The sequence below is a fragment of the Zootoca vivipara genome, chromosome 15, assembly GCF_965207765.1.
Source record: "Zootoca vivipara chromosome 15, rZooViv2.hap1.1, whole genome shotgun sequence".
NCBI classification, from domain to species: Eukaryota; Metazoa; Chordata; class Lepidosauria; order Squamata; family Lacertidae; genus Zootoca; species Zootoca vivipara.
Window position 1 is genome coordinate 3,444,204 of NC_142598.1, and position 18,103 is coordinate 3,462,306.

At 48.9% G+C, this 18,103-nt stretch overlaps 1 protein-coding gene across 3 annotated transcripts in view; it reads left to right on the top strand.

The window, feature by feature from the left end:
* Positions 1-201: 201 nt before the first annotated feature.
* Positions 202-18,103, top strand: part of L1CAM (L1 cell adhesion molecule) — a 106,407-nt gene continuing 88,505 nt past the window's right edge. For all 3 annotated transcript variants that reach the window (XM_060268696.2, XM_088658320.1, XM_088658321.1), the window contains exon 1: positions 202-303. The gene's annotated coding sequence lies outside the window, so the exon portion shown is untranslated. The remainder of the gene's footprint in view (positions 304-18,103) is intronic.

Here is an 18,103-nt window from a genome sequence, read left to right on the forward strand (position 1 = left end):
CCCCCAACTCTCCTTAGCGCAGGGCCGGGGAGTGGAGTGGGGGCACTCCCTTCTCTCCCCCCCCCCGCCCCAGCCGATGCTTACCTTATTCCCCTCTCCTCCCCGTCCAGCTTTGGGGCCCAACCAGAGCCAGGGAAGGAGGGGAGGAGGGCGGAGGGAGTTGGGCAGGGCGGGGCGGGGAGGGAGGGGACTCTCGCCGCCGCCGCCGCCGATTATGTCACATCGATCCGGCTCTGCAGCAGGAGCAGCAGGACTCGGCGAGGCGGCGGCTGCGGGGCGAGCGGAGTGACGGGCGCGGCTCAGGTAGGAGGCAGGAGGGACTGCCGCGGGGACCCCCTCGCCAGCCTCTGCAGGAGCCGTGGGGTTGTGGGGAGAGGATGGGTCCTCTCTGGCTGAGAGAGCTGTCCCTCCTCCCGCCTTTGTCAGGATCTGGAGGTGGGGGGCTCTTCTGAATTTGGGGTATGAAGGAGAACTGAGGGGTTACCTTAGTGGAACACGCACAACCCCGTTAGAAGAATTAGGTTGGTGCAGCCCGCCCACCCCTTCCCCACCTTCGACCCCCCCACCCGCCTATAGGAGAAGTTGCGGGGCATGGGGTGGTGGCTGTGGGTCTCAGGAGGACCCCTCCCGGGCTCAGGGGCTGGCTGAGTGTGTGTCCGTGGGGTTAGAATCCAGGGGAGGGAACCAGGGAAGAAGGGGCCGAGAAGGGAAGACCCTCCAGAGGGTGCAGGGAAAGGGACCCCTTGCGGGGAGGGAGCATGGGAATGTAAGGGCCAAGAGATGTGCTGGAGAAGATGGCGGGGCGGGGGGGGGCGGTTGTCAAAATCTCTAGGTGCATGCCATCTTTAGCTCTTTCCTCTCAGAGGAAGATGTATGGGGGTCTTTTGGGGGGGCAGTAATAAGGGGTGTGAGAGAGAAAGAGGCCAGAGGGAGGGAGGTAGCAGGGCTCCTTGAGTGTGAGACTATGTGCCAAGGATGGGGATGTGTCAGGGAAACAGATGTGTGCACCATTGTATTCCAGGATGAGGGCTTGCTTGAGGAAGGGGAGTATTCCAGAAGCTGGGGCAAGATTGTCTTCAGAATGAGTTGTGTGCGCTAGAAGGGTTGTGTCAAGACAGTGTGTGTGAGAGAGAGGGAGGGAGGGAGATGGGTGTGTGGGTAGGGAGGAAGGATAGCAGAATGGTGTGTGATGATGTGTCTCTCTCCTGTGTACATCTGCACTAAGGAGGATGGAGCATGTGCCTGTATGTGGGGGAAAGGGCACGCTGTGGACCTCGGGTGTGTGAGAAGGGGAAGCATTGTGTGCTGGCAAGGATGCTGTGGGAATCGCGGGCAGCTTGTGGGCAAAGATGTTGAATTATGGTTGGAGGGGGAGAGGGAGGGAGAGTATCGAAAGGGTGTGGCAGCTGGATCTGTGCCTAAAACAGAAGGCTCTACCATTCCTGTCATCGGTAGAAGACCAGCATGACCATTACGCAGTGTGAGATGGTCTGCCTCAGGCGGCAGGTTTTGGGCAGCGGCCATTAAAGAGCAGCAAGTAGTTAATTATTTAATGTATCATATATATATTTAAATTGTTGGTGGGAGGGAGGGTACCATTTGGACTGCTGCTTCAAGCAACACATCTTTTTCAATTATTTCTGCATCCATGGAAGGCAAGATGGGAGGTCTTTAAAACAACAGTTTGCATGTGTCTGAGAGAAGGTATCAGACTGTTGTGTGTGGGAAGTAGTTACTCTGAGCATTGCTCTGTTTTGGAGGCGTTGTGCAAGGTTGTGCTATTCTGGAAGAATTGTAAATAGCACTGAGCAGCAGGAATGAAATCATTGTGAGTAAGGACTGGAAGATGGGTACTGGTTGTGTGTGTGTGTACAAGTTGTGGGTTGCACATGCACAGCTTGAAATGCATGTGTGAGTTGGCTATATGTGAATAACAGAATTTTGCAGATGAGAAGGAATGTTGATTGCATGGGGTATGTGTGTGTGAGAGAGGGGGGCTGTGTTGTGTTGTGCAGAATAGGGAGGGGCAGGGGGCCCTGCTGCATGGGGTTTTGTGCATATGGTGTTGCTGCTGTGTCTCTCTCTTGGGGGGGGGGCATTGCTGGCGGTGGACACGAGCCTGAGGTCCACAATCTTTTGACAGTTTATATGTCTGTGAAAAGCTGCTTTGCAGGCATGTGCAACAAGGTAATGTAACAACGTGTGTGTGTGTGTGTGTGTGTGTGAATGATTGGTGGCTTTCTAGGTCTTCTCAAAGGGTTTGGTGTAAGTCCGGTGATGGATTCATGGCTATTGAAACATAATGCTGGTGTGCATGTGATGAGTGCGTTATTCAGACCCAAGTGTGCGGTCAATTGTATGTGGAGGAGAGAGCTGGAGGTGAGCAGAGAGACAGGTTGTGTGTATAGGCGAAAAGGGTTGTATGTGCCTCTCACATTGTACTGTATAGATATGGTGGGTGGTGGCATGTGCACAGGCTAGGCCTGCAGTGCTTGCCTAGTGCCTTCGTGGAGGTGTTTCCTAGAAGTAAAGAATTTCCAGGATGTGTTCTTGCGCCAACCTGGCACCTACTAGATGTTTTGAACTGCAACTCCCATCAGCCCCAAAACATTGCGGGGGGGGGGGGTTCGAGGTTGTGGAAATCTGCTGTTCAGGTCTTGGCATTGTGCTTTGCATGCATGGAGTGTTTGAGAGGTTTGAGTGGGATCAACCGCTCTCCCAGGCTCAGCCCTAAAAGCTGTAGGGTGAGGCTGGCATCCTTCAGGTGTGAGGACACTGGAGCAATATCAAAGGAAGAGAGCACCTCATTGCCTACATCTGTCTTACCTCCCACCCCTGGCTGCCAGGTCAGAGGCTTCAAATGAGCCCAGGCCCCTCTCTATTTGAAAATGAACTGCTGCATACAAGAGTTGGGTGCTGTGGTGTGTGTGTTTTTTTCATGCCACAGGCTTGCTGAGATTGATGAAGTGTCTGTGGACTTGGTTGTGTGCTCTTGGGCACAAGCAAAGGCTCTGCTTGTACCTGGCTCCTTCTTCTGCCCCCCCCCCAACTGCAGGAGCCAACTCCTACGGGACCAAGCTCCTTTTCCCTCCCCAATAAAATATTTGAGGGGGCCAGCCTCCCCCCCACAAGTTGATGGGCATTGCCATTCAAATGGTGTGCTCATGCCTCGTCTTGTGGTCTGTTATGTGAGGCGGGGCTTAGCTCCCCCCCAATACTTTATTCAAGGAGGCACCCCTGCTCCCAGTGCAGTACTGGAATCAAAGCAGAGCCACCAGGGCTCAGCCCCAGAACCTGTTTTCAGAACCCATTAATTTGATGACAAACCAACAATTTAAAAACTGAGTGCTTTGAACATGTGCAGAGTGCTGTTCCCTTGCCACCGAATCATTTACATTTCTTTACAGAGGTAAATAAAAAAAATGCACTTAGGAGGTGCAACTGTCTAAGCAAGCTGTTGTTTAGGAAAGCAAGCACTGCTCACTCATTCAGAGAACAGGGTAAGGCCAGTTCACCATCACCATCATCTTGGGGGGGGGGAAACTAAACCTGACCAATCCAAGCACACATCCTCTTCCTCTTGCCCCATCTAGGGGAGCAAAATCCCAGGAAGCCTTCACTAACCTGAAGTCTTCCAGTTGCTTTGGACTACAAGTCCCATCCACTTGGGGGGCACCAGGTTGGCAAAGGCTGCTTCTGAGAGAGGAAGGCATTAAAGTTTCTCCCCTCTCAATTTGATCAACTTTTTTATATATAGCAAAAAAGCAGGGATCAGGAAGACAACTCCCCTCTCCCTCTTAATCGCCTTGAATTCTCCTTAGATTCCAACAAGAGGAAAATAATTTCTGAGCTTCAATGGGGATATGCCCTTGCCAGGGAGAAATCTCTTACTGGGAAATGCAACCCAGAATATTCACAGCAGAAGTCTAATATTTTGGGCTGAACACCTGCTGACCAAGAAATCCTCTGAGCTGGAAAAAAGCATTTGTGAACACTCCAATCCTTGGATTTCTACCGGACACAGCACAACTGCAGTCAATTAAACACACACACACACACACACACACACACCGGACATAAATCCCTTCTGCAATCAAGTGAGTAGTTAGAAAAATGAATGAAAATTAATGGCATTTTCTGCCCTGAAAGATGAAGGCCCTGAGATTCCCCAAATGTTGGGCAGATCAGCATGAATAGGCATCGTATCCTGGGAAGTTAAATAACCCCAAATCTCAGCTGGAATAAATCTGATTTTGATTTTATGGCAGTCAGAAGATGGGGAGGGAAAACATTTTGCCAGGCGATTCATCCCCCCACCCCACCCCTTGGCAGCTTGCAATATTGTTTTGCTGTCTGGCTGGCTCCCTTATTAGGGAGAGATGCTATTTAATTATCACTTTCACCAGCCTAATAACAAGAGAGAGTATTAACATTGAAACACATAATTCCGGTATCTGGGTAATTGCTCTTGAATTTCTATTGAGGAAAAAAACCTTGTCTGTCATCCTCAGAGCATGGCTGTGGTTTCCCCCAGCACTTTCCATTCACTTCAATGGGACTTCTGCAGGAGAATATCCCGTGGGGGTGTGTGTGCACCCTACCTAGGTCAGGAGCTTGATTCCCAACCTTTCCTTAATGATTAAAAAATCCCCCTTCCCGGAGCTGTGGAAGTTAACCCTGGATGCCCCCAGCCTGCCTCTCTTTCTCCCCCCCCCTCCCGCCCTGACATGGAGGGGGTGGGTGGGTGCGGAGGGGAGGGGAAGAGGGGCAGCAGGTGGCAATTGATTTACAGGAGGAATCTGTCTGAGGCAGGAGCTGTGTGGCGGGGAGAGGGACGGATAGCAGCGGCATGTTGCCCAGGCAACGAGGAATTATGGTCTGGCATGTTCCTCATCAATCCACCTTGTCAATAGAGCTGGTGGCAGGATGGAGAGAAATATCAAGGCCGGCTCTACCCAGCTGCATGGAAGCCCTCGGCCCTGACCCCAAACCCTCCCTGCTGTCTGATCTGCCCCCTCCTCCCTACAGGTTTGACAAACACCCCACACTCTTCTCCTTCTTGTCACTCCAGCTCTCTCACCTCTTCCATCCGCATTAGAACCGAGTCATTTCTCTTTCCTGCCTTTTTCATGAAAAGCTCTTTGTTCCTGGGATTCTCTCTCTGTCTCTCTCCTGCTTTGTCCCCAGCCTTCTGCATCTCGGTGCAGCAGGAGTGGAGACTCAGACACTCTTTAGGGTTTTGTTTGGGATAGGGAGAGGGAAGGAGGAGGCTGGGTTTTTTGGCACCTGCAGCTACCTCAGGGCCTGGGGGTTTCATCCAGAACTGCTGCCGCTGCTGCTGCCTGGCACAGCCGTTGTACCCCCAGTTTCCTTGCCGCACCCAGGGCTGCACCTGCACATCCATCCCTGTAACCAGACCCAGAGTGACTCACCTCCCTGCATCTCTTTTTAATCTTGCTATATTTGCCTGCCGAGAGTCTCTCTCTGTGTGTCCCCCTGCCCCCACTCAGCACCTGCAGGAATAAACTCAGAGGATGGGATGGGAAAAGAGCTGGATTCTTAGTCTCTTCCCCCTCTGCTGTTCCTTAAAGTCCTTCACTCATATCTATCTATCTATATAAAAATGCATCTATATATATAAAAATGTAGAAGGTCCATGTTTGTTAGGCCGCGACGTTCTCCGAAACCACTTGCCTGATCGCGTTCAAATTTGGCCACAGCGTCACATGGGGATATCAGAGTGTTTCCATGTGCTTAGATCGCCCACATGTCACACCTGTGCCACGAAAACCAGGTAAAACCCACTAGTTTGGAACCCTGAAATCAGAGGGCCGGGGAAGCTGGGAAATAGAAGGCAGAAGAGGTTGCAACACAGTGCCCTCTAGCAGCGGCTACCCTGGTACTACAGCTAGAAAACCTTGGCCCTCTATCAGAGGCTACACTGGTACTGCAGCTACTAGGCCGAACGGAGGCTCGCCTTTACAGACTAGGCAGAATGGAGGTGGGGACTCGCCTGGGTGTGGGTTGGGGGCAGGAGGGGACGGGATAGGTCATGGATCGGGACAGCGTGGGGGGAATCACAGGGATGAGCCACAGCAACGTGTGGCCTGGCCAGCTAAAAGGTAAAGGGACCCCTGACCATTAGGTCCAGTCATGACCCGACTCTGGGGTTGCGGCGCTCATCTCGCTCTATAGGCCAAGGGAGCCGGCGTTTGTCCGCAGACAGCTTCCGGGTCATGTGGTCGGCATGACTAAGCCACTTCTGGCGAACCAGAGCAGCACACGGAAACGCCGTTTACCTTCCCACCGGAGCGGTACCTATTTATCTACTTGCACTTTGTTTTTTTTTAAAAAAATATTTTTATTAATTTTCCAATTACAACCAATTATATCACATTCAATATTTCAAATTATACACATATATATATCAATCAAACCGAATGTTATGCCAAATCATCTAAAGAATTTTTTATTTGGGTTCCCATGCTTCAAGAAATTGGGAATTCCTCGCAACTGTCCACTGCCGTCTTTTTTCTAAAGTTCAAATCGTCCTCCAAGTTCATAATAATCCAGATCTTCCCCTTACAGTCACATAGATGTTTTCCACTTTCATCCGATTGTTTCCCAGTTGCTGAGATAAATATCAAACAAAGTTTCACAGATGTTCTTTCTCCTGTGTGAGTTAATCAGTCCAGCCTCCCCATAAATCTTCTTAATGGAGCTCCCTGTTGCGTCGAAGCAGCCGAAGCAGCGCCATCTTGAAAAGCTCAAATCACTTTCGCTTTCTCTCATAGCCATGAAGATTTACGATCATTATAGAATTTACAGCTTTTTCAGGCAGGAGACCCAAACATCAAACCATAAACTCTTGGTAAATTAATGGATCTCCTTGCCCTATAGCTGAACTTAGCCTCAGGTCGCTGCTCCAATTTAAAGTGCGTCACAGCTCATAAATCCTCCGAGCGCGTCCAGAACTCCTTCTGTCTGACTAGGGGGGGGGGGCTTTTCTCATCGGCAACTCCACATCTTTAAAAAAATATGCTCAGTAACAACAGTTATAAAGTTCAACTCACACAGTCTTTTGCTTCTCTTTCACTCCAAACAAGCCAGGACATCGCGTCCGGGAAGGTACGAGGCAACAATATGAAGGAAAAAAAATAAAAACTCGCTTCCCTTATCGCTCCGTCCCCATCAATCCTTCTTCCAGATGCAGTACAATCTTTGACTCCTCTCCCTCAGCAACATAAATTTCTCAGCAGTAAACAGCGCTTCTTCCCCTCCTTCTGAAGTATGTCCATAGATTTAAGCCTAATTATCTTCTTTAACCATGGAAATCCCCGCCATGCAGATTAGCGTCCGGGAGTCCTGGCCCTCGTAAGTGCTCAGCCCAAGCTCCCCCCACTCCAAAAACAGTCGGAGTGGGTCTGGGGGCATCGCGGGCCAGCGGCCCCTCTCCGTAACCCCCGGAGAGGGTAGGGGGTTGCCATTTACTCCCCTAGCAACCGCCAAATTCCTTACGAAGGTCAGAGAGATGGAAAACAGGTCCGCCATTCCTGCAGGCGGAAACCGGAACCTATCTACTTGCACTTTGACGTGCTTTTGAACTGCTAGGTTGGCAGGAGCTGGGACCGAGCAATGGGAGCTTACCCCATCACGGGGATTCGAACCGCCGACCTTCTGATCGGCAAGCCCTCTAGGCTCTGTGGTTTAACCCACAGTGCCACCTGGGTCCCAACTAGCCTGTTTATATACAACTAGCCTGGCCAGCTAGTTGTATATAAAAAGGATGTTTCCAAACAAGCCAATTTCTTTTGACTTACCAGCACAAGGCCTTGTTAGAGGAGTGTGGCCTTTTGTTCCAGCTTCCGGAGGCAACTGGGGATGGGGGATCACAGGTGTTTGGGTGCCCAGTCTGCTCTGTAGTGTGATGATGTGGGAAGGGCCCTTTCTCCTCAAAGACTGGACCACTGACTTGCCAGCAAACCACAATCAAACTGAAGGGGCTTCAGAGAAGATAGCTGGAAACACAGAGCTGGAAACCCTGCCACCATTGTAAATAGCCAGTTGCTTGGTCACCTCTGGCAATTAAGTGCTGCAATAAAGGTGATGAAGTAAGGAAGCTTAGGTCACTGAAAGAGAGCTGGCTAGGCTAATCACCAGCTCCAAGTGACTCACATAGTAGGGGCAAGGGGCTAGTAAAAATGTATGTGAGGCTCTTGTCTAATTTGTAAGGCTGATCTCTGCCTTGAGAAAAAGCAAGGTTTCCACATCATACAGGACAAATCCAAGCCATAGGCTACAATGCACTGGGAAGGTCTCTGGCTGAGGTAACACTGAACTATAGAAGATCCACAGTCTTAGCAGCTTCCATTCATGCCAGTGAACCTTACACCCCATATTAATTAGCAGAGGTGTCTAGTATTGGTGCCATCTGGAATTAATTACTGTTGAGACACCAACATGTTTTCAACTTGCTTCTGACCCTGAGCAAAAGCCATTCAACCAAATTATGGTATCCTGAGATTTCTTACTGAATGTAACGTTTGCACACCACCTTCTACACATCCTGCCTCTCTTTGTGGCAATCCCCAGGCCTCCAGAGGAGGTAGGACAGAGACTCAGGGTTAGCTCAAATATCAAATTTGCCCCCAGTAAAGCTGTTAAGTGCAGACTTTGGGGCCACAATCTGGGGCCTCACAGCCAAGGTGCCTTGATGAGAGTGTCAGCAAGCCGCACTGTGCATTGCCCACCATCTAAAATTTCTCCAGAAATGTCTCTGAGCCCCGGTGGGGCTCCAAGCTTTCTGGGCAAATAAAAATGGCCAGTGGTTGGAGCCTGGCTTTGCTTTCCAGCATGTATTACCCAAAGGGTTACAAAAAGTAAGTGGACAGGGGCAGAGACCCAGCCCTCTAAAGGGGGGTTTTATAGGGCAGCAATGGCAGCAGCAGGGAGGGGAGTATTCAGGGCTGGGGAGGGGAAAGCTGAGCATGGGACTCTGGGTCCAGTGTTAGAAACTCAGGTATATAATGTCAGCGTCAAAGGACACCTTCCGCGTAGGTTGCAGTCGCCAGAGAGGAATGTCCAGATGCCTTTTTGGCAGTGGAATTTATTCTTATTATTAATTTCATTTCTATACCGCTTTATATTTTAAAGGGGGAAAAATCTCAAAGCAGTTCACAACACATTAAAACATCAAATAAAACAATCCATAATAAAACAAATTCAAGCTTCAAGGAAAGTATTCCAGATCCTTCCCTAAGTGACATTTTGCTTTCCCCAGTCACCCACCTGGCATCCCGAGATCTCCATGTGGCCTTGATTGGACTTGCGCCAATCACAAAATGCGCCTGGTGCCTGGCTGATTTCTAACACAGCACAGGAGGGCTGCCTCCAGCCTCTTGGCACCTCAGTCACCTTCTCCCACCTCCACACCTAGGAGTGTCAGTTGTGTTGCCTTTTGAAGCATCTTCCTAACTCGTCAGTTCCACCAAAATGAACGAAGGCAGTGCAATTGCATATGTGTGTGATGATGAAGACAACACACCTTCCCTTGCTTTGAGGAATGATAGGGTTTCTTTCTTTCCCATGCTCGTTCATGGCCAGTGGAGACTTTCTGAGCCATGCACTTGTATGGAGCAAAGGAAGGAGGGCTGCAATCTGAGAAGCTATTGCCCACTTTTTGTTTTTGTTTCCTCTCTTGGCTTGGTTGGGCAAAAGTTCATTGTTTCCAGCTTGCAATGGGCTGCTGGCATTCCATGCACTATGTCACACTTGCTTCTTTGGGGTGGGTGTGGGTGTTGTTACATTCAAGGAGACAGGCTATTTTGGAGTCCTGGGGAGAGGGCACCTTGCAGGAGGTCTCCTTTGCTTGTCTACTGGATGTTAATTCACCTGGGGGAAGATTCACCTGTCACAACCATTTAGGGTTGTTAATGAGTGTAATGAGTGAGATTGAATGCAAGTAGGCTGAGAGGAGCAAGTGTTTAACCTGAAAGGTTATCTGACTGAGCACATACCACACATTTTAAAGCACACCCTCTCTCAAGCAGACTCCTGTGAATTGCAGCTTACCTGTCACAGAACTGCAGTTCCCAGGACCCTTAAACTACGCTTAGACTCATAGAATCGTAGAATTGTAGAGTTGGAAGGGATCCCGAGGGTCATCTAGTACAAGCCTTGCCATGCAGGAATCTCAACTAGATCATACATGACAGATGGCCATCCAACCTCTGCATTAAAACTTCCAAGGAAGGAGAGTCCAACACTTGTCGTTGGAGTCCATTTCACTGTCAAATAACAATAACAACCGCAACAACAAGCTTGCTCCATCGTTCATGTGACAGCCCTTTCGATATTTCAAGATGGCTATCCTATCTCCTCTCACTCTCCTCTTTTACAGGCTAAATATACCCAGCTCCTTCAACGGTTCTTCATAAGACTTGGTTTCCTTTATCATTTTGGTCTCCCTCCTCTGCAAATGTTCCAGCTTGTCAATATCCTTCTTAAATTGTGATGCCCAGAACTGGACACAGTACCCCAAGTGTGGTCTGATGACAGCAGAATAGAGCAGGACTATATTATTTCCCTTGATCTGGATACTAGACTTGGGTTGATGCAACCTAGAATACAATTAGCTTTTTTATTGCTGCATTGACATGTTGACTCTTGTTCAGCTTGTGGTCTACTAAGACCCCTAGGTCTTTTTCACATTTTCTACTGGCAAGCCAGGTGTCCCCTATCTTATATTTGTGCAGCTGGTTCTTGCCTAAGGATTCTTTCCCAGGATTCTTTGTGGGGAAATTGCTTGAAACATGCTTTAAAACAGGCATCCCCAAACTGCGGCCCTCCAGATGTTTTGGCCTACAACTCCCATGATCCCTAGCTAACAGGACCAGTGATCGGGGAAGATGGGAATTGTAGCCCAAAACATCTGGAGGGCCAAAGTTTGGGGATGCCTGCTTTAAAAGGTAAAGTGTGAACACAGCCTCTGTCTCTACAGTGTCACATGTTCCTTCCTTCCCACTCTGAGCAGCCCCTCCTACCTCGGTGGGCCCAGAGCCAAGATGCGGCTGGACTGGCAATAGAGGAAGTCCTTTGCAGTTCCCTCTCTTTGGCTTTATACTCTGTGAAACAGACTTGTTCTGGGGGCTCTTGCAGTCATTCTGCAGCCTGAGCTGCCATCACTCCTCTGGAATCTGGGTCCCAAACAATCAGCGCCTTGTTGTGCACTTGCTGTGTGTTGTCAACAGGACGGCTCGGCTGCCCCCAAGTTTCCGCTGCCTCGTCCTCAGCCTGACCCATCCGCAGGGCATCATGGCTACAATTGGGGGCTTGATTGGGGCCCCAAGCAGAGCTAGTGGGACCCATAGCATTGATGGAACATTGGGGGTGTGATGAGCAGGGCAGGGGCAGCAGGAATGCTGGGGCACCAGCAAAGCAGGGTGATGGGGAGGTAGCGGGGGGGGGGGCAGGGAAGGACCCGGCTCTGCCTCTCCAGTTTTTCCAGCTGCATGAATCAGCTTGTTCCAAGGAGGAGGAGGCCCCACATGAAATCCTTTTCCCAGAAATGGGAATGACCCAGTCCAAGACTCCTGCTGGGCTGCAGCCCAATGACACCAAGCCAGAATGTTTTCAAATGAGTTGCAAAGCACAGGCTCAATTTCTAGAAAAGTCTCATGTCTCTCTGGGTCTTCAGGGTGAGAGTTATGTGTGATCATTTGGACACGTGAATCTGCCCTCAGCAATCCAAACCAAACTGTTGCTCTTGTGCGTATAACTGGTGTGTACATGTTCACCCGTGTACACCCATGCCCACACATACCACACTTAAAAGTTTTAGTTTATTCCCACCCTGCATGTGACTCAGTTCCCTACCTGTCCATGTGGCTTTGGACCTTCATGAGCATCCTAACGGCTCATGAATGCATTGGCCGGCATCATGAACAGGGCATAAAGGAGGAGGGCCATTTAACAGAGAGCTGCAATAATATTATTAATTATTTATATACCATACTTAACATACAAGTGCAAGAAAGCAAACCTTGAGGCTGCCTGAGGGGGCTTCAGGAAGAAGTGGAGGAGGAGGAGGTACCCCTCCATCAGGGCCTTACACGGGTGGAAAACTCTGCCATTGTACATATTCTGGTGATTTTCCAACAATGGAGAAGGGGGGAAACAGCGTGTGTCAGGGACGGGTGTGGATATACCCCATCCAAAGTCCTCTTGTTTCCTCAATACACCCTTTGGAATTATGTCATTCTATGGGTGGCTCTGTAGATAATTCTCTCTCATTGGAGCAAAGAAGGAATAGATGTCCCCTTTTGCCGCCGCCTCTGGCTGCAGGGACCTCTCCCTCCTTCCTCCATTAGTGACCTTTAGGACTGTGCTGTTGTTTAATTTTAAATTTGGAGCAATTTGTGGCTCCATTTTGCAGATGGAGAAGTGATGCTGGTAGATCCCTCTTGGTTCGTGGCGCCCCCTGCCCTGCCCATGCCCACCAGGTACTCTCGGTACAGGACAGCACCATCTCAACATAAGGCTGCCTTGGGTCGATTTCCCATTCTGTGGGTTTTGGTATTATTTCAGCATTTGGGGGGTCATAGAGAATCCATCCTATCCATATGAGATGCATTGTGGGATCCTGGGAGGCATACATCCAATGATAGATAGATAGATGATAGATAGATAGATAGATAGATAGATAGATAGATAGATAGATAGATAGATAGATAGATAGATGATAGATGATAGATGATAGATAGATAGATAGATAGATAGACAGTCTTCTTAATACCTGGTTATGATTTAGAACTTATCCACATTTAACAATTGTGATGTGGCTATGTGAGAGCAGAAGATGCTGAAAGGCTTTCATAGGGTTACTAAGCTGCTTTGAATACTCAAGGCCATTCAGACTAGCTTTCAGGGCACCTGGAGTCTATTCTTAGCCCTAGAAAGAGAATGGAGTGAAGAGGCTGGAAGGCCAAATGCTCAAAATTTCTGAGAAGTATCTTGACAGCAATCCAGTAATTCTGGAGATGGCGGGAAGGGAAGTGGCCTTTGCGGGGGAAAGGGTGGCTTTCCCCCTTTTGTTTATAAAATGAGGCCATGAGATTGCAAGATTCTAAATTAGCATTCAGTCTGGACTTATGGGTGGAGCATTTGCACTTGCTGTCCTATTTTGCGGTCTCTGTGCTGCTTGGTTGGTCTGAGAAGCTGCCTGCCCTTATTCTCCCAACAGGTTCCTTGGACCCCACCAAGCTGCAGAGTAAGCTGTGTGTACATTATTTTAAAGAAGCACAGCAAACTGCAAAAAATATCTTCTCCAGATCTTTATGCAAAGTATAGGTGTTTCAGCATGTTGTAATCTTTTCACAACAACAACAACAGGCTAGAATCAGTGTGTTTATGCACAGCGACCCAAAAGAGCCAGTTGCCATGGGGGTTCCTGCTCAGTCATGGGTGTGAGGGTGGGTGAGCAGACGGAAAGAGTGGCGGCAGGACTTAATCTCTTGCCTTAATAGTTGTGCAGAAGAATTGTGCAGAAGAGTTCCCTGCTCATCTCTGAGTAAGAAACTGGAGCTGCCAAAATCTCTTCTTTTATATAAGGATTAAAGGTACATGACCCCTACCTGCCGCTTTGCATCTCGCTATCCTAAAGGAAGGGACCCAGGTGGCGCTGTGGGTTAAACCACAGGGTCTAGGGCTTGCTGATCAGAAGGTTGGCGGTTCAAATCCCTGCAATGGGGTGAGCTCCTGTTGCTCGGTCCCAGCTCCTGCCCACCTAGCAGTTCAAAAGCACGTCAAAATGCAAGTAGATAAATAGGGACCACTCCGGTGGGAAGGTAAACGGCGTTTCTGTGAGCTGCACTGGTTCACCAGAAGCAGCTTTGTCATGCTGGCCACATGACCCGGAAGCTGTTTGCGGACAAACGGCGGCTCCCTCGGCCTATAGAGCGAGATGAGCGCCGCAACCCCAGAGTCGGACACGACTGGACCTGATGGTCAGGGGCCCCTTTACCCTTTACCTTTATCCTAAAGGAAAGATGGGAACCTTGGGCTCAGGGGTCCCAGGGGCCCCTCTAGGTGCTTTTGACCCTCAGGACTCTTCCCTTGGCTGCACCTCATCTCCTCAGGCCAAACTCCTCGCCAAGGCTCCAAGGCTTCTGCCTGGCTGCAGGCCGGGTCTCCTTGAACTGTGCTTGCCTGGATGGAGGCTGTGGGGTGTGCGTGTGTGCAGGTATGCACGTGCGTGTACACACTAACCTCTGACTTTTGCAGGGCTGGAGTAGTAGTCTACTGTACAATGGTAAGAGTCACATTTGTTGCTCTGGAAGGCTGCCTGCAAGAGAATGTGGCCTTTGAGCTGAAAGGAGCTTCCCCACCGCTCTCCTTCAGAGTACTTGGAGGTGGTGTGAGGATGCAAAGGGGTGGTGGAGCCCCCCCCCCCCACATACCGCACCAGCCCCTGAGAGGCAGGATGAGATTATTTTATTTATTTATTCTTTAAGGTCTATACCGCTTTATATTTTTAAATAAAATCTCAAAGCGGTTTACAGCATATGAAATCAACAAATCAATAAAACATTAGCCGGGCGATGTTCCTCTGGCCTCATGAGGAGCCTCTTCAGTGGGGCTGGTGAGTGTGGGCCCTGCCCCCTAGGCCAGGTGGAAAGGGCCTTGCAGGGAGCAGCCTCCACGCCTCACAGCCGGGCAATGTTCCTCCGGCCTCAAATGTAATTTTGTAATTATGCAAATGTAATCATCACCATCATAATCTGTGGGTTTCAGGGGTGGGCTTAAAAATTTTTTTTTTAAAGGCTTCCTGATGAGCCTGGAGGGTTGCTGATAGAACCCGAAGAAGGGCAATTCTCAGGGTGGGAATATAAGGAGAGAGAGGAGGGGGATATAAGGGGCTTCCCCCCCCACAACCTTGGAACTGCTCCTTTCCCCCTGATAAGTATGTTTCCCCTCATCCCTCTCCCTTGTTGGGATTTGCATGCTTTCTTTTGCAAATGAGGACAAGGGAGGAGCAGAAATGGATGTTGTTCACCCCTCAGCCGACCAGACCTTTCTTATCTCCCTGTGCAGGGACCCTTGCCAGGGCCAGATCTGCTGTGTTTTGCTGAGAGGGGCAGGGAGAAGAAAAATGAAATGGGGACTCTGTTTTCTGATTCTGGGAAAGGATTGCGGCTTAGTGGTTAGAGCAAAAGCCAGTTCCCCTGGGTTGAATTCCCTGTGGACAGTTATGGATCCTGCCTCCTCCTCCCTTGCCTTCCCCTCCTTTGTGTGTGTTTAGTAGGCAGAGTCCTTAAGGCTCATTAGCTTATATTTGCCCATGGTTGCTATGGAGACCACAGATTGGCACTGTCCTGTAGGGCAGAAGCGAGGGAGTGGAAGAGGCTGCTCTTTGCGCCCAGGATGCATGGCATGCACCTCACCTGGGCAGTGCCTGCAAATCAACACCTGCCAAAAAATGAAGAGCAGGTGCTCGTGAGAGACAAAGTACACCCACTGCCACCCCAAACTCCAAGGCTTCGTGGTGACTGAACTGTGCACAATATGCAAACCAAGAGGGCGTGATTTGACAAGAGGCCCAGGTCAGCACTAAGCACACCCACAATGCCTGTTTCTATGGCTGCACACAGCCGTACATTGAAAGCACGTTCCTTCCCCCATCCAAGCTTACCCATCACAGGGCTGCCATTCCTCAGCACCCTTAACAAACTACAGTTTCTAGGATTGTTTTGGGGGGATGGTGGGGGAGAGAGGAGAGAAATATGCCTTAAATATGTTTTAAATGTTTGGTGTGTATGCCTAAGAGCAGTACAGGTGATGGCTGGGCCATGAAGCAAGGTGAGATGGTCCTCTCTGATAGCAGGTGTTGGGTAAATGCGGGTCCAGCCTGCCGAAGTTTTTCACCTGCGCAAGAACATTGTGCAGCTGCTATTGGGATATATATTAGACAGATGCTGTCTTTTTTGGTGATTGCTTCCTCTTCCACAGGCATCCCCAAACTTTGGCCCTCCAGATGTTTTGGACTACAATTCCCATCTTCCCTGACCACTGGTCCTGCTAGCTAGGGATCATGGGAATTGTAGGCCAAAACATCTGGAGGGCCGCAGTTTGGGAATGCCTGCTCTTCCACCTGGCCTTTTAAGTTGAGGTCTTTCCCAGCCAGCACTGCAGAGGTTTGGCCTAGAATGATGTCTCCCTTCCAACTGTACAAGTCTGTGATTCTATTCGCTCCCCCCTAACAGTTACAGTTTATTACTAGGATCCCTTAAATCTGTAACTGCCCCACAGGCATGATGTTCCACCAGCCTCTTTAAAACAGATTAAGGTGCCGCAAGACCCTATTGTTGCCAGTGTAGATCAGTTTCATTCAATGGCAGTGCTCCCTGCCCCCCAAATCAGAATGATAAAAAGGGAAGATCTGTTCTTTCCTTTTGCTATCTTTTAACTACATGGAAGAGAGGTAGTGAGAACAGTGACCTCCAATAACAACTGTACAGTATTACAATTCATTAGCTATGGAATGCCAAGGAGCAATTTCTAGCACAAAGTGTCAATCCACAGTACAGTGGTACCTCTACTTACGAATAACTCTACTTACGAATGTTTCTACTTATGAATGGAGCTCCGTCCGCCATCTTGGATGCGGTTTAGATAGGATTTATTCTACTTACGAATTTTTAGATAGGGTTGCTTCGATTTTTTTTCTCCCAATGCAATTCCTATGGGATTCGACTTACAATTTTTTTCGACTTACGAATGTGTGTTCAGAACGCATTAAATTCGTAAGTAGAGGTACCACTGTATACTCATTGTTGGTGTTTCTAGTGCGCATATCCCTAGCATATAAATATCTCATCATTTATTCATTCAGGAAGAGACACAAATTTGCTGTTGTGGTTGTTATTACTTTATCATAGGTTGTATTCAGTGTAGCACTGTCAGGTGTGGGGAATCTTTGGCCCATCTGAAGTTGCTAAACTACAACTCCCATTGTCCCTGGCCGCTGCCCATCTATGCTGGGGCTGATGGGAGTTATAGTTCAGCAACATCTGGAGGACCAAAGGACCTATAGAATGGAGATAATTCTGTTGCCCGCTCTTCTGGGAATAATAGTAGCATGTTTCATGGGGTTGTTGTGAGGGCAAATGTTAAATTTATTTTTTTAAAAGTCAAGTGAAAAGGGCTATTTAGACATTTCATAATACCAGATTAGGGGTGGGTGTTTGTGTTTGTATGTGTGTCTGTTTGCGGGCACATAGGGCCTGCTCAGTGGCATCACTATTATATGGACTTGGTTTTCCCTGCCAGAAAAATGGGAATAACATTGTGTGACCTGCCTCTGAAGGTTGGAGTGAGATAGGCAAGAAAAGGTTGTGGACCAGTAAGGTTTAGAAGGTTGGGGGGGGGGTTTCCCTTTTCATGGGTGAGATGTCCCCCAGCCCTGAAGCTCAGTGGAGAAAGATTTGAGGCTAGTTCTGTTTCTCAGGGTGCCTTAGATTCTTATGCAGATGTATTTGTTGTAGCAAAGTAGTGAAGACTGCAAACCTAGACACACTTTCAATGGGATAAGCCTCACTGAATGCAACAGGAATGAGAAAACCAGTTTAGGGTTGTGCTGAGCCACAAATCAAGAAACAGCCCCCCCCCCCCAACCTGGTTTTGATTCTTTGATTCTGGTTTGGCCTCCTCACCCAAGGTGGCCTTAGGCAAGTTTCTCCCCCTCAGCCTCAGTCCCATCCAACTGCTTCCGCAATATGGAAGATGTAATAATAATAGCAACTTATCTTACAGAGTTGTTGCAAGGAGCACAACCTGCTAGTGCCCATGAAGCACTTCATTTTTTTTATTTCATAAAATGAATAGACCTCTTGATGTTTATTAAAAAAACAACAACACTGAAAGAGTTTTACAAAAGATATAACAGTAAATTTAGAAAAAAATGTAGGATCTTTGAACACTCAAAGTGCTATATCAACCTTCCCCAACCTGGTGCTCTCCAGGTGTGGTTTTTTTTTTTTTGCTGCTGCATCACTCATCTTCAGCTTGTGGTCCACTAAGACCCCTTGGTCCTTTTCACATGTGCTAC